We start from the raw sequence: 16,407 nt of genomic DNA on the forward strand, positions 1-16,407 counted from the left end.
TGAATTGCAATCTTTTGGCTTACAAATGGCCCCCTATACTCAAAAGTGACCCTGATGTTATTTGAGAGGTGTCGAGATTAAGGATTGAGAAATTGTGGTTACTGTAAACAAGCAGGAAAGTATCTGCCTGGCAACAAGTTTCTTACAGCCTCACTGGGAGTTAGAACTTGGAGGCAGAAAGCTCGGACAAGAGACAAGAGTTGACCAGTGTGGGGCAGCCCAAGGGAGTTCTGGACAACAGAGGAGGGGGCTACATTGGGGATCCAGCAATGGGGGCTCTGGAAGTGGGAGGATGCCCTCTTCCTAGAATGACTTGAAACAGAACCTGGTCACTAGAGAGGCTGGCAAACTGGAATCCATCCAGGAATTGGGTGCTCATCTCTTTTGAAGTTCCACTTCATATTTTCTTCCAAGTCCCTCTTGCCTTTCCATCCAAGAGTGAGCAGAGCTGGGAAACTGAAAGCTTACCAACCCAAAAGGAGAAGCTGAGTGGGTAGGAGTCTCCACAAAGGAGCTCTATCCCCAAACTCTTCACCAAGTCTATCTGGAGAGCCAGTTCTCAGGAGTGGTGACCATGCCCTCTGAGCTGACCATAAATAGGCACTGGGTGATGGTCCAAGGCCAAAGACTCAGACCTGCTGGGACTCAGCAATCTTGGGAGAGACTGAAGGGCACAGAGGGTTTCTTTCTGGTAGGTGGGAAGGGCCATTTTCCCTTCACGAGGGTGAAATGAGCCTCTTCTGGAAGGGCACCACTCGGTCATCCCTGAGAGAGAGACACACAAGCAGCCTGAGTAGGAAGCCAGAACTTGAGGCTCCCTTCTTCCTATGAAGGAACTTGCCTTCTGACCTCTTAAAAGTGCTTTAAACCGCTTCTGACCCATTCCACCCTAGACTCAAGCTGTGATTCTCCCTGGGAATGCAGGCGCCTCTTCCCTGCTCAACCCTAATCCCTACAGTTTACTAACTTTGGGAAGTCACACATTTTAACTGGAATTAGCTGGTGGGCCCCAGGGCACTTGGGGCACAGGGTGGTGGTGGCCAGAAGGAGGCCTTTTCCTAGGAAAGCAGGTCTTGAGAAGGGGGTAGGGATAACTAGAGGAGGAGAGGGTCCTCATGCCTTCCAGGTCTTGTGTCCCCCTCCTCAAATTTGTTTTTCAATCCCCCTCTCTGCTGGCCTAACACATGCTGCTTCTCTCCTCAGCAGACCCTCTCCTGAAGGAATGACCCAGGTAGCACCTTCCTGTGTCCTATTTTCCTCTGGGTGCTCCAGGGTCTAGCCACTCACTGGGCTGGAGGAGAGAGGGAGAAGAGTAGAGAGGAAGCCAGTGCACAAGGGGTTGGGTTGCCAGGTCAGAATTCTAGGGCGACACCCAGACTGTTCTTTTCTTGCCTTCATCTCCCCCTCCCATCCAGTCCACCCTATTATTCCCCCCACAGCAGGGAGCTGAGCCCTATTTTAGGCAACTGTCCACCCCGGGTTCCTTGTGAGCTCTCCTCCTCTCCCCAGCAAGAGGGGAGTCTGCAGTGTTTGCAACATAAGTCCCCACAGCTCTGACCTGGTGGCCCAGAGCGAGACTAGAGATAGGCGCTTCGTGGGTGTGAGAGAGACTGCAAAAGCAAACATGTGACGGGTGGAAACTGGACTGCAGGATCATGGCTGGCGGCGACGCTCCTAGGAGCAGAGTCTCCCAGGGGGAGCTGGGAGAGAAGCCAGGAAAGGTGGGTTGAGGCTACATCACAGAGGGCTTGAAGCCTGGGTGAGGAATTCTCACTTGGCATACCCAGCAGGTGTTTGAACAGTGGAGGAACAGGAAGATCCACCTGGTTTCACTCCACCTGGAGTCCAGGGTAGAGGGAAGGAACAGCAAGCAGGCCAGTTTGGAAGTTATGCATCTGAACTGAATTCAAGTTGATGGGGAAGAGGAGCTAGATGCAGGCCATCAATGCTTCTGGCAGCACGTGAGGATTAGCAGGAAGATCAATAAAGACAGCTCTTCTGTGATTCTAAGGTTTGAGACTGGTGTGGCGCCGTGGGTTAATGCACTGGACTGCAAAGCTATTTGAACTTCAAGGTCAGTGGTTCAAGCTCACTAGCAGCTCCTTGGAAACCCTATACAGGGTTGCTATGTGTTGGAACCGACTTGAGGACACTTAACAACAACAGTATAATCCTCAGTGGTATATAATCCCTTGCTACTCAAGGGATGGTCCCCAGACCAAAAGAAAGTCAACATATGCAAAGCCTGGGAGCTTGTTAGACATGCAGAATCTCCATCCCTACCCAGAGTGGCATAAAAATCTGTATTGAATAAGATCTCCAGTTGATTCTCATGCACATGAAAGTTTGAAAAATGCCGGTCTAGAACACTCTAGTCTTTCTAGTTAAGGGACAACACATAGTACCGATGCCTTCTGATTGCCCCAGCTGTACCAGAGAGTCCTCACGACTGTATCTAGCAAACACATATTTTATTAATAAGCTACTTAAATAATTTCACACTTACAAACAAGTTGCAAGAGCCATACAAAGAACCCACAAATGTTTTACCTAGTGTCCCCAAATATTAACAATTTACCAATTAACTTTATCATTCTCCGCTGTCATTTTCTCTCTCTCTGTGTATGTATATATAAAATTGCTTTTCTGAACCATTTGAAAGTAGCAAATATTATACACATTTACCTCTAAATACTTTAGTGTTTATTTCCCAGAAAAAAAATAAACAAGGATTTCTCATATATTACTGTAATAAAATTCCTAAAGTTAGGAAATCAATATTGATGTAATAATACTGTCATATAATCTGTAGGTCTTACTCAAAAATTTCCAGTTGTTCCAATAATGACCTTTATAATAAGAAACACATTGGTTTTTTGTTTTTGTTTTTTTGGTCTTCTCCAAGATCTAATCCAGCTATATGTTGCATTTAGTTGTCTTGTTTTGTTAGTCTCCTTTAATCTGGACAATTTCCTCACTGTGTCGTTTATAAATTTTATAATAACTGCCTGGCACTTATTTCCTAGAATGTCCTTCAATTTGGGGACATCTGATGTTTTCTTGTAATTAGATTCAGGCTGATGCTGCAGAATACTGTACTGGGCCACAAGGTCAGCAGTTCAAACCCACCAGCCGCGCCTTGAAAACCCTAGAAAGCATTGCTATGAGTCGGAACCGACTCAACAGCACTTAACAACAACATGTATTGTTGGCAGGAATACCTGGACGAGGTGTGTTGTTCATAGAACATCGTTTCAGTATGCTTATTTGTCCCATTACAGGTGATAACTTAGGGCACTTGGTCAAGTTGCTACCTGCCAGGCTTCTCCACTGTAGAGTAAGTATCTTCCCTGTCTAATTAATTTATACCTTGTGGGGAGATACTCTGAGACTATAGAAAGATCCTGTTTCTTATCATCAGACTGATACTCCCACTACATTTATGACCCTTAGCTGAATCGATTCTTATGGTGGTGGGTGCCAAAAGGTGATCTTCCATCCTATCTTTTCTTCATACATATGCTGACGCTCAACTCTAAAGAAGAGCTTTCCCTTAATTAATCAATGAACTATTTTATTAATTTATGGATCTCATTGCAGACTCACAGATCCTTGTTTTATTCAATGAGTTATACTTCATTTACTATCTTTGATTTTAATGCACACATTGTTTTAGATTAGGCTGTGTGAGCCTCTTTGAGTAGACTCTGTCTCCGGAGTGCATGTCCACACCATAATCTGAGCCTGACCTTATTTTCTGGACACTTGTACGTTCTCGGCACCAGTCCTGGAACCAGCCATTTCTCCAGGCACCCTGGGTCCTTTCAGTGGCATTTACCATTAAAACACCATTATTAGGTGCTAACTGTGTTCATTGTTGTTGGGGGCTTGCTACTCCTAGGTTCTCTCAATAGTCAGAGCTAAGGGAAAAACAAACATACAGTGGTACATTTACACATATTTCTATTATATATTATAAATGTGTAGCCTAGTGATTACAAGTTGGGCTGCTAACCTCAAGGTCAGCAGTTCAAAACTACCAGCTGTTCTATGGGAGAAAGATGAGGCTTTCTGCTCCTGTAAAGATTTACAGCTTTGAAAATCCTATACAGGGTCACTGAGTCAGAACCAACTCATGGCACATCACCACCACTGCCAGTTTCCAGTAGTTGAAAAACATGGCCTTAGTGACAAAGCTGATGCTGGAGATCTCATGATAGAATTTTGCAAGACCAATGACTTCTTCATTGCAAATATATAAACAACATAAAAGATGACTATACACATAGGCCTCACCAGATGGAATACACAAGAAATCAAATTGACTACATCTGTAGAAAGACATGGTGGAAAAGCCAAAACATATCATCAGCCAAAACAAAGCCAGGTGTAGACTATGGAAAAGACCATTAATTGCTCATGTGCAATTTCAGGCTGAAGCTGAAGAAAATTAAAACAAGTCCACAGCGTATAACCACCACCAATGATGCCTCCAATTCAAACCCAGTACCATAGGGTTTGTTATAACCCTTCCCCTTTCTGTACTTGCAACTCCTTTCTCTCACATTGAGAAACCTAACTCCAGGTGACTTAATTGCTCAATCCTAAAATACCAGAAAGCAGTTTCAGAATTGCTAACCCATTAGCTGTGAAAAACAAACCTAAGAGCAAACAATTATTAATCACCTATAAGGTGAAGATATGGGTAGTCCTTGGCAACCACAGAAGGATGTCTTATAGAAAGATAATTATGAGGTCAGGAGAGGCAGGTACCATCCTCTTAAAAAAGAGAATCAGACTCCCAGGGGTGCAAGGCTGGCCTTGAGGACCAGTCAGATGTCCTACTTGATCTGAGGACACATTAGGAGGGCAGCTGGAGTTTGAGACTGACAGCCACAAGCCCTTCCCATGTGACTATCCTGAAGGCAGGGCCAGCCTTGGTATCCTAGAGAGGTAACCTGGCCTGCCCACGTGGTCCTCAGCTGTCAGAGCTTGCCACCACCACACATTCCATTCCCATCAGTCACTGCTCCTGTTACTGTTCACCATTGCCAAGCAACCCTGGTAATGGGGCCTTGCCTGCCAGGAGGGCTAGCTCTTGTCCTGTCCCTCTGACCAGCCAGTCATGGTGGGTTGTAAATCAGTTCGCAAGTTTCATTTGTCTTGGACTGCTTAGATAGTGTAGGCCAATGAACTCCGCAATCCTCTGAACCTGGACCATGGCAAATTCTCCAGTTGCCTGTGGGACTCACTTGGGGACAGATTGTCTCTCTTATCTCTGAGCTCCTTCCTCTTAAAACATCTTCCTGCACTGGGGCCTGTGTGAAGTGAGCTCTGCCCTCCAGGATTCAGACCCTGGAAGAGGGAGGCACCAGGCCAGTGAGTCCAGGGCCTGAGAGTATAGAAGCATGGGTCACAAATAGGGGTCATGTCACCTACCTAGGCAGGAGGGACTCCATGGCAGAGATGTACGAGCTGAGTCTTGAAAGATGAGTGGGAAGATGCTGGGTAGAGGAAGGGAGGGAGACAAGGAACAGGGAGGTGGGCATTTCTCCAGCCCAGTCCCTGGAGGAGAAGACAGAGAAGACCAGGAGTGGAGCACCCTGGGAGACCTTGGAGGAAACTCCAAGAGACCAGGGAGGGATAGCAGATACCGTATTTCTTCAGCTCTCAGATGCACTTAATTATAAAGTGAATTATAAATATAATCATCTTTTTTAAAAAATAAAAGGAACCCCTGCCTCATTAAATGCACATGTAATGATATATTCAGATTTAAGAAGCAATAAATGTTGACCCTAACACAGAGAAAACATAGTAGATTTCATCTCAAGTACCAACTCGGATGGGGTTGTCTTGTGTGCAGTGCTGCTAAGGATTCTGGGATTGTGTCCAGACCTAGCCAGAAAGGTGCTATTATTAATCAGTGACGTGTGCCCTATGAACAAGGGTGGACAGAGAGCATCTACTCTCCCTGCTATGGGAAATTAGGGGCCTTTATCAAGGAGCTCTAGTAGCGTAGTGATTACGAATCTGGCTGTGAACTGCAAGGTCAGCAGTTCGAAACTACCAACTGCTCCGTGGGAGAAAAGTGAGGCTTTCTGCTCCCGTAAAGATTTACAGCCTCGGAAACCCTGTTCTGAGTCGCTATAGGTCGGAACCGACTCGACGGCACTTAACAACAACAACAATTCTTAGGAAGGAGTCCTGGTGGGGTGCTTTGGGATGAGCACCTGCCCGCAAGGTCGGTTTGAACTGCAAGACTGGCAGTTCAGACCCACCAGCCACTCCTCAGAAACACTATACAGAGTCGCTATGAGTCGGAATCAACTCGATGACACTTTACAACAATTCTTAGGAAGAAGTCCTGGTGTGGAGCTGTAGGATAAGCACTGGATTTCAAAGTCAGTTTGAACTGCAAGGTCGGCAGTTCAAACCCACCAGCCACTCCTCAGAAGAACTATATAGAGTCGCTATAAATCGGAACCGGCTTGACAGCACTTAATAACAACAATTCTTAGAAAGTGGGAGAAAGATGAGACTTTCTGGTCCTGTAAAGATTTACAGCCTTGGAAAATGCTTTACAGGGTTGCTATGAGTCGGAACAAATCCATGTCACACAACCACCGCCACCATTCTTAGGAAGGAGCCTGGGTGGCACCGTGGGTTAAGCACTTGGCTGCTAACTGAAAGACTGGTGCCTGTACATCCATAGAGATTGACAACCTCAGAAACCCTAAGGAGCAGTGCTACTGTGTCCTGGAGGGTCACTATAAGTCGGAATTGACTTGACAAGCATGGGTTTGGTTTCAGTTTATCCTTAGGAGCCAGGGCACTGGGGTGGTTCAATAATAGAATTCTCGCTTTCCATGGGAAGACCTAGGTTTGATTCCTGGCCAATACATCTCATGTCTGTCCGTGGAGGCATCATTGCTGTGATGCTGAATAGGTTTCAGCAGACTAAGACAGACCAGGAAGAAAGACCTGGAAATCAGAATGAAAACCCTATACGTCCCAAAGTTTCAATACCATTGTGCATGGGGTGACTCTGAGTTAAGATTTGATTTGATGGAAGTCAACAGCAACACTTAACAACAACAACAGCAACAAGAACATCTCAAGAGCCATTGTTGTTAAGTGCCATTGAGTTGTTTCTGACTCGGCGAACCTGTAGAGGAACCAGCACCCATTTTAAAATCTGTCGTACTGTCGTGATGCTCGAGACTATGTCACTGGCACTCAAATATCAGCAGGTCACCCATGGTGAACAGACTAGGAAGAAAGGCCTGGAGATCTACTAGTGAAAACCCTATGAGTCACAACAGAATAGATCTGATGGAATTCTGGACAATGAGCCCCCTCCATTGGAAAGCACTCAAAGTACACAGCAGCTGCAACAAAGGACTCAAGCAAACCAAGGACCACAAAGAGGCGCAGGACTGGGCACCTTTTCTTTCTGTTGTACACGGAGTTGCCCTGAGTTAAAGCTGAATCAGTGGCCACCACCACCACAACCACCACCAATCCTTAGGAATTACGGGCCTATGGAAGAGCTGTGGGCAGGGATCTGGCTTTCTAATGGGTCTGACCTGAGTCCACAAACTCAGATTTGTTAGAAACGTCATTTTTAATAATGCTTTTCCACTGTTGTTGCTGTTGTTTAGTGTGGTCGAGTCAGTTCCGACTCATAGCGACCCTGTATAGGGTTTCTGAGAAAGGAGCTGGTGAGCTTGAACCACCGACCTTGCAGTTCAAACTGATCTTGCATTAACCCATAGCACCATACCAAGTAAAGCTAATTAAGTCCAACCCTGAGTTCCCTTTCAGCCAGACTGGTAAGAACTTCACTGGCACGCATTTTGGGGTCTCTCCTTCCTCTGGACTTGGGAAAGTTTCCAGAATCTCAGGCAGTACTGAAGCATTGACAGGTGCTTCAAGTCACGGATGCTCAGAGTCCATGAGATGTCCAGTGTCCCTGTCTACATGGTCCCTTCACACCACATGGCTGTGCTGCTTTCTATGCCATGCATGGCACAAGGAGCCCCGTCTCTCAAGGACATCCTTTGATGTCCTACCATCTCCTCAGGGAGGAGGCCTCAGAGGAAAGCCACTGAGTGGCATGTGGGAACCGGCTCTCGTCAGAACTGGCTGCCATCCACTGCCTGTCAAGCCAGATCTGCCTTCCCCATCTCTGCTTATTCATTCAGAGGCAACAGCTCCCTGTCCAGGACATATTCTCATCCATGGGTTTAGGAAGATACCAAAGGCATCAAAGCAGGGTGTCCAACAGGGAATATCAGCTTTTGGCCCAGTAACATAAGACAGCCCTAAGATGAGCCATAATACAAAAATGGCTGCAAGCATACATTGACAGAGAACTTCCAGAGGTTCAAGCCAGATTCAGAAGAGGATGTGGAAGGAGAGATAATCATTGCTGACATCTGATGGATATTGGCTGAAAGCAGAGAATACCAGAAAGATGTTTACCTGTGCTTTACTGACTACACAAGGCTTTTGATTGTGTAGATCACGACAAGCTATGGACAGCATTGCAGAGAATGAGTATTCCAGAACGGCTTAATTGTACTCACGAGGAACTTATACATAGACCAAGAGGCATTTATTTGAACAGAACAAGGCAACACCAAATGGTTTAAAATTAAGAAAGGTGTGAGTCAGAGTTATATTCTTTCCCATACTTATTCAATCTATATGTTAATCAAATAATCCAAGAAATTGGATTATATGAAGAAAAACATGGCATCAGGACTGGAAATAGACCCATTAAAAACCTGCAATATGCAGATGATACAACCTTGCTTGCTGAAAGCCAAGAGGATTTTATATAGTTACTGATGAAGATCAGAGACACAGCCTTCAGTGTGGATTGTATCTCAATGTAAAGAAAACAAAAATCCTCACCACTGGACCAATAAACAACATCATGATAAATGGAGAAAATATTGAAGTTGTCAAAGACTTCATTTTGTTCAGACCAACCATCAATATTCATGGAAGCAGCAGTCAAAAAATCTAAATACTTATTGCATTAGGTAAATCTGTTGCTTAAGATCTCTTGAAAGTGTTGAAGAGCAAAGATGTCAGTTTGAGGACTAAGGTGTGCCTGACCCAAGCTATGGTATTTCAGTAACCTCATATGCATGAGAAAGTTGGACAGTGATGAAGGAAGACTGTAGAAAAATTGATGCTTTTGAGTTATGGTGTTGGAGGAGAATATTAAAAGTACCATGGACTGCCAAAAGAACAAACCAATCTGTGTTGGAAGAAATGCAGTCAGAAGGCTCCCTGGAAGCCAGGATAGTCAGACTTTGTTTCCCATACTTTGGACATATTGTCAGGAGGGTCTAGTCCCTGAAGAAGTATATCATATTTAGTAAAGTGAAGGGTTGGAGAAAAAGAAAACTACCCCCAGCGATATGGATTGGCACAGTGGCAGCAGAAATGGGCTCAGGTGTAGCAATGACTGTGAGTTGGCCCAAGACCAGGCTGAGTTTCATTTTGTTGTGCAATAGGGTCGCAATGAGTCAGTACTAACTTGATGGCACGTAACAACAACAAGATGAGTCAGAGATGGAAAAATCAGGGGGGGAAATCAAGAAGAAAAAGAACGCACTAATAGTTTAATGTCTTACCCTACCGTGCATCCTGGCAGCCTATGGAGGGAGGACAGGGAAGGAGGCCACTTGGAGGGAGGTTGTCTCATGGGAAGTCTATGCTGGCCCATGAGACTTTGCTAGTCCCCCAAGGACCAACCTAAGGGCAATGGGAGAAGGAACTGATAGATTTGGAAACATCCATTCTGGGACATCTAAGGCAGTGGTGCTCAACCAGGGGTGACTTGGGTCCCTGGCACATTGGACAATATCTGGAAACATTTTTGATTGTCACAACTTCAAGGGTGGAACTACTGCCATCTTGTAGGTAGAGACTAGGGGTGTTGCTAAACATCCTACAATGTATAGGTCAACCCCCACAACAAAGAACTAGCCAGCAAAAATGTGAAGAGTACTAAGGTTGAGAAACTCTGGTCTGAGATAACTCACAGGGTGCTGATGTGGTCATTTCTTTCCAGTTCTCCTCAAATTCCTACAAAGTGGGCTTTATCCCATTTGACTGATGATGAAATTGAAATTAGGAGGGATTGATTTTCCCAATAAACCAAATCCATGGCCTTTGAGTTGATTCCAACTCATAGCAACCCTGTAAGGTAGAGTAGAGTTGTGCCTTAAGGTTTCTAAGGCTGTAAATCTTTACAGAAGCAGATTGCCTCATCTTTCGCCTATAGACTCCCTGGTGGGGTTAAACTGCTGACCTTCCAGTTGATAGTCAAGAGTTTAACCACATGGCCACCAGGGTCCAACCATTTCAGGAAGTAGTATATTGTCAAGAACCAAAACTACTGAAGGAAATAGTCTAAGCTGCACTTAAGGCATTGGTAAATAAAAAAAAAAAACACAAGTCTTTAGAAATTGACGGAATATCAGCTGAAATGTTTCAAACAACAGTTACAACATTGGAACCACTCACTCATCTATGCCAAGAAATGTGGAAGACAGCTATCTCACCAATTGACTGCAAGAGATCCATATTTGTGCCCATTCAAAGAAGAAATCATCAAACAATATCATTAATATCACATACAAGCAAAATTTTGCTGAAGAAATTAAAACCAACAACAACAAACTTTGCAGCCATACATTGTGAGGGAACTGACAACAGTTCAAGCTGAATTTAGAAAAGGGTGTGGAGTGAGGGATACCATTACTATTATCAGATGGATCTTAGCTGAAAGAAGAGAATACCAGAAATAAAACCTGTGTTTTATTGGCTATGCAAAGATATTCAAATATGTGACTCAACCAATTATGGATAATTCAAAGAATGGGAAGAACAGAACACTTAATGTACTCACGCAGAATCTGTACATAGGTCAAGAGGCAGTTGTTTAAATAGAGCAAGGGGATGCTATGTGGGCTAAAATCAGGAAAGGTGTGTATTAGGGTTTTATCCTTTCATCATACTTATTCAATCTGTGTTTTGAGCAAATAATCCCAGAAGCTGGACTATAGGAAGAGAATGAAGCATTAGGATTGGAGGAAGACTCATTAATAACCTATGTTATACAGATGACATAGCCTTGCTTGCTGAAAGTAACGAGAATCATTCAGTATGCATTATGCTTCGACATAAGGAAAACAACAATCCCCCAACTGAACCAATAAGAAATACAATAAATGGAGAAAACACTGAAGTTGTCAAAGATTTTATTTGACATATCCACAGTCAACACCTATGGAATCAGCAGTCAAAAAATCAAACGATGTACTGCATTGGGAAAATCTGCTGCTAAAAACCTCTTTAAAGTTTTACAGAGCAAAGAGGTCACTTTGAGGACTAAGGTGCGCCTGACCTAAGCCATGGTATTTTCAATTGCCTCATATGCTTGTGAAAGCTGGATAATGAATAAGGAGGACAAGAGAAAAAAAAATGATGCCTTTGAATTATGGTGTTGGCAAAGAAAATTGACTATACCATGGGCTGCCAAAAGAACAAACATATGTCTTGGAAGAAGTCCAGCCAGAACGTTCCAAAGAAGTGAGGATGGTGAGACATTGTCTTGTATTCTTTGGCTGTATTACCAGGAGAGATCAATCGCTTGACAAGGATATCATGCTTAGTGTGCCGCTGTGGGTTAATGTGCTGGACTGCAAATTTGTTTGAACTGCAAAGTCAGCGGTTCAAGCTCACTAGCTGCTCCTCGGAAACCCTATGGGTGTCTATGGGTCGGAACCAACTTGATGGCACTTAACAACAACAACAACAACAAAGTAGATGGTCGTTGATAAAGCACAAGATCCTAAAAAAGATGGATTTATATAATTCCTGTAATAATGACTTCAACTATAACAATGATTTTAAGGATGGCAAAGAACTGGATAGTGTCCTGCTTTGTTGTAGATAGGGTTACTATGAGTCAAAATAGATTGGATGATACCTAACAATTACAAAAATTTCCCAATGCTGCTGAAATGCTAAGTGGCTGAGGTTAAAGTTTCAGCCAGCTTGAATGGTAATGTTGAATTTCATCAGCTGTAGTGTTTCTGTTGTTAGGTGCTATCGAGTCTGTTCAGACTCACCCTATGCACAATAGAATGAACACTATCCAGTCAGCTGTAGTAGTTTGGTCAAGATAAAGATTAGATTTAAATGAATTTATATTTTCATCTATGATAACAAAAAAAAAAAACAAAAAAACAAAGCAAAGTTTAATGGCTGAAAATGAATTTGGAAAGCTAAAGTGTCCAACACATAAGGTCTTTGTTAACTTAATAGTGTGAGAGGTATTTGCAAAATTCACAAACATGGACATTGTGGTTGTAAACATTCATTTTTTAAAACCAATTTGCAAAAACAAAAAAAAAAGTCCCAGAAATCTTCAAACAAGAAGAGAGGATGTAATTGGATGAAAATAAACTAGGAGAAAACACATACATGCACAAACTTGAAACCTTCCCAAATTGAAGATCCTTCTTTTTGGTTGTCACTTATTATTACTGTGTTAATTCTCTCATTGTTTAAATTATTTTTAGTGTTTAACTGCAAAGGCATTGAGTACTCATTCTAAGAAGATCAGAAAATTGGGTCAATCAAACAATGAATGCAGCACTGGAGGCACTCACACATCTATGACAAGAAATTTGGAAAACAGCTACCTGGCCAACTTACTAGAAAAGATCCATTCCAAAGAAAGGTAACCCAACAGAATGTGGAAATCATTGAACAATATCATTTATATCACATGCAAGTAAAATTTTGCTGAAGATAATTCAAAACAATTGCAGCAGCACATAGACAGGAAACTGCCAGAAATTCAAGCCAGATTCCAAAGAGGACGCGGAAGCAGGGATATCATTGCTGATGTCAGATGGCTCTTGGCTGAAAGCAGAGAATACCAGAAAATGTTTACTTGTGCTTTACTGACAATAAAAAGGCTGTGGATCATAACACACACTCACATATATATACAATCCAGTTTGTTATGATATATATTTGTTGTTGTTGTTAAGTGTCATCTAGTCCGTTCCGACTCATAGTGACCCTCTATAGGGTTTCCAAGGAGTGGCTGCTAGGTTTGGACTTCCAACCTGTGGTTAGCAGCCCAGTGCTGATCCTACAGTGCCATACTATATGTATGGTGATGGTGGTGTGCCGTAAAATTGGTTCTGACTCATAGCAACCCTGACCCTGTATAGGAGTGGTTGGTGAGCTTGAACTGCTGGCCTTGAGGTTCAAAGCAACCTTTCAGTCCAGCACATTAACCTGTAGCACCACAACAGGATTCCACAGCTCTATCTATAGATATCTATCAAGGAGCTCTGGTGGCGTAGTGGTTGTGGGTCAGGCTGCTAACCTCAAGACTAACAGTTCGAAACTACCAGTGGTTCTGCGGGAGAAAGATGAGGCTTTCTGCTCCTTTAAAGATTTACAGCCTCAGAAATCTACCATTGCTCCTTGGAAACCCTATACAGGGTTACTATGAGTTAGAAGTGACTCAACAACACAACTACATGTATATATTCGTAAACATATATGTCTATGTACAAAGAACCTTCATAAAGAACCCTATCCTCCCTCGATCAACCACTGACATTTTCCCAGACTTTTCTTTGTAGACAGTCATATGAACAGTTCCCCCTGTATTCTCTGTCTTTCTCTTTTTTCTAGCCTTACAATTCAGTAATAAAAAGGAATGAACTGGAACGTTGTACAGTATATACTGATCTCAAGAGCATAATGTTGTGGGAAAGAAGCCAGACACCATACATATACTGTAGGATTCTATGTATGTAATGTCCTAAAAGCAGTGGGTAGCACTAAACCACAGTGCCTAGATGTGCCTACTCAGGAGGCAAAATCATAAAGAAAAGAGACGATGTGATTATCAAAGCAGCAGAGTGAGTGTGTCTTGATGGGTAGTGGAGTCAGCAGGCCTCTCTGCTTCCTGAGTGGACAGTGGTGAGGTCACTAAGCACATTTAGCACACTTTTGTGTATGTTCATGATACTTCCTAATAAACTTGTTAAAAAAAAATGAACAAAAGTAAAATAATTGACTAAACCTTAACTTGTTGCTAAGTGCCATCGAGTCAATCCCAACCCATAGTGACCCTGTATAGGGTTTCTAAGAAGTGTCTGGTGAGCTTGAACCACCGATCTTGCAGTTCAAATGGCTTTGCAGCCTGGCACATTAACCCACAGTGCCACACCAGGACTCTAAACCTTAACTAGAAGTAAAAAATATAGGGCAAAAAGCAATATTTTGAGAGTTAAGCGAAACATCTCAAAATGCACAAAAGAATGCAATCTACCTCTGAGTTACATCAGAATTCCAATTTTTGAAAAATAATGCCCAGTGAACATATGTTCAGACCTAACTGTCATTTGGGCTCAACTGTTTTCTCTACAACTTGTTCTCACCAAATGGTTTTCTATCAAAATTCTTTTATTTTTGACCAAATCATTTGGGTATTCTATAGCCCAGGCCTTTTCTGCAACTTTTGTTTATAAAGTTTTAATAAAACCTTGCCCCCTGTGCTTCACCATCTGCCTTTGGGGCCCGAAGGCATTGAAGGCTATTGTTCTGCCCCTGCTCTCTGTCTCTTACAAAGGGTCCTGCCTTCCTTTTGGCCCTTACACTGAGTACTGCTGAGTGCCTTCTTTGCTCTATTGATTCTAGTGATGAACCCAGCCATCACAGAGAATCCAGTCTCTGCTCTCACATTTTAAAAGCAACAGATAAAAAAGTAATATGCTAAACGTTGGTAGGGACAGGCAACTTAGACATTAGCTACCTAAAATCGGTGGGCAGGGGAGGAGCAATAAAGGCACGAAGTGACTGGCTTACAAGTTTTTAAGAGGATGTTTAGGTTCAGAGAATGCAGGGGAAGGTAGAATCCCCACTGAATAGTTTTTAACTTGTCTAGATGGATCTAGTGAAAGAAGATGGGGATAAGATTCTTAAGATTCAATAGTGAATAATTGTTATCATGACTAATTGTGACTGTCACAACTGTAAAGGTAGAAGGTTTGTAACAAAAAGGGGGGAGTAGTTAATCTAACATTCCAAGAACAGAGGCCCCTAGGACCAAGGCAGAAGAGCATGAGTGGAATGTGGGACCCTATCCAGAGAAGCAGCAACACCAGAGATGGAGGCAGAGATGATGACATGGAGAGAGGGAGCGGCTGAGGAGGACTCTAGACTCATGAAAAGAGAAGGGCTGAGTGCTGGCAGCCAGGAGGCAGACTTGCAAACTGTGCCCCTTAGTTGTTTACATTATTATATATTCCTGAAGTGGTTTTGTGTACATCCAAAAATACCAGAGTGAATAGAAGCAAATACTGTTGAGTGATGATGCATGGAGAGGATTGTAATCATTGCAATGAAATTAAATACGATAGAATGAGTGTAAAACCAATGCTCTCCCATGTAAACTATCACTCAATTCACAATAAAAACTTTTTTTTAATAATGTAATATGCTGTGTAAGGATAAGAATACATTAAATGAATCAGAATAAGGTGGGTAGTGGATAGAAAATGATGGGAATATGTGATTTTACGAGGGTAAAATATTATTGCTACAAAATCATAGAAACCTTTATTAGACAAAAACATCCAAATATGGAACAATTGTTTCTCAACATATCCTCCATTTAAGGCAGTGTTTTCATATCTGTAACCATTCCCCCAAAGAATTCTGCACTCTGCAATCAATAGCAGTTTGGGCATCCTCAAGTGACTCAAATCATGTTCCTTTGAAACATTCTTTGAGCTTGAAGAACAAAAGGAAATCTGAAGGGGCAAGATCACAGCTGTAAGATGGATGGAGTATGGATTCCCAATGAAATTCTCCGAGGACAGCCCTTGCTACCCTTGAATAATGAGCAGGTATCTTGTCATGATGGGAAAATCTTCTCAGCGCAATTTTTTTTGACCTTTTTCTCACCAATGCAGTTTTCAATTTCCTTAAGCTTTCTTCCTAATAAGCCCCTGTGATTGTCTTGTGTCATTTGAGAAAATCTATCAAGATTACCCCTTTGGAATAAAAATAAAAAACAGTTGCCATAACCTTCTGAGGTGACCTCTCTGTCTTGAATTTAACCGGCCCAGCAGATTCTGTAAGAAGCTACATTTTTTTCTAGGACTTTTATTTTTTAAGGCACCCTAAGGAGACCAAGACAAGTGTACTATTGATAGAGCTTGTCTTCAGTCATCCACTGATCACACAGAGACATGTTCCAACACATTTTCTTTGGAATAATACATATATAGACTGGCAGCAATGCTTTTTGATTTATAAGGAGTCAGGAAGTCCTCTTTGATAAGG

This window comes from Chrysochloris asiatica, unplaced genomic scaffold, assembly GCF_000296735.1.
Source record: "Chrysochloris asiatica unplaced genomic scaffold, ChrAsi1.0 scaffold00052, whole genome shotgun sequence".
NCBI classification, from domain to species: Eukaryota; Metazoa; Chordata; class Mammalia; order Afrosoricida; family Chrysochloridae; genus Chrysochloris; species Chrysochloris asiatica.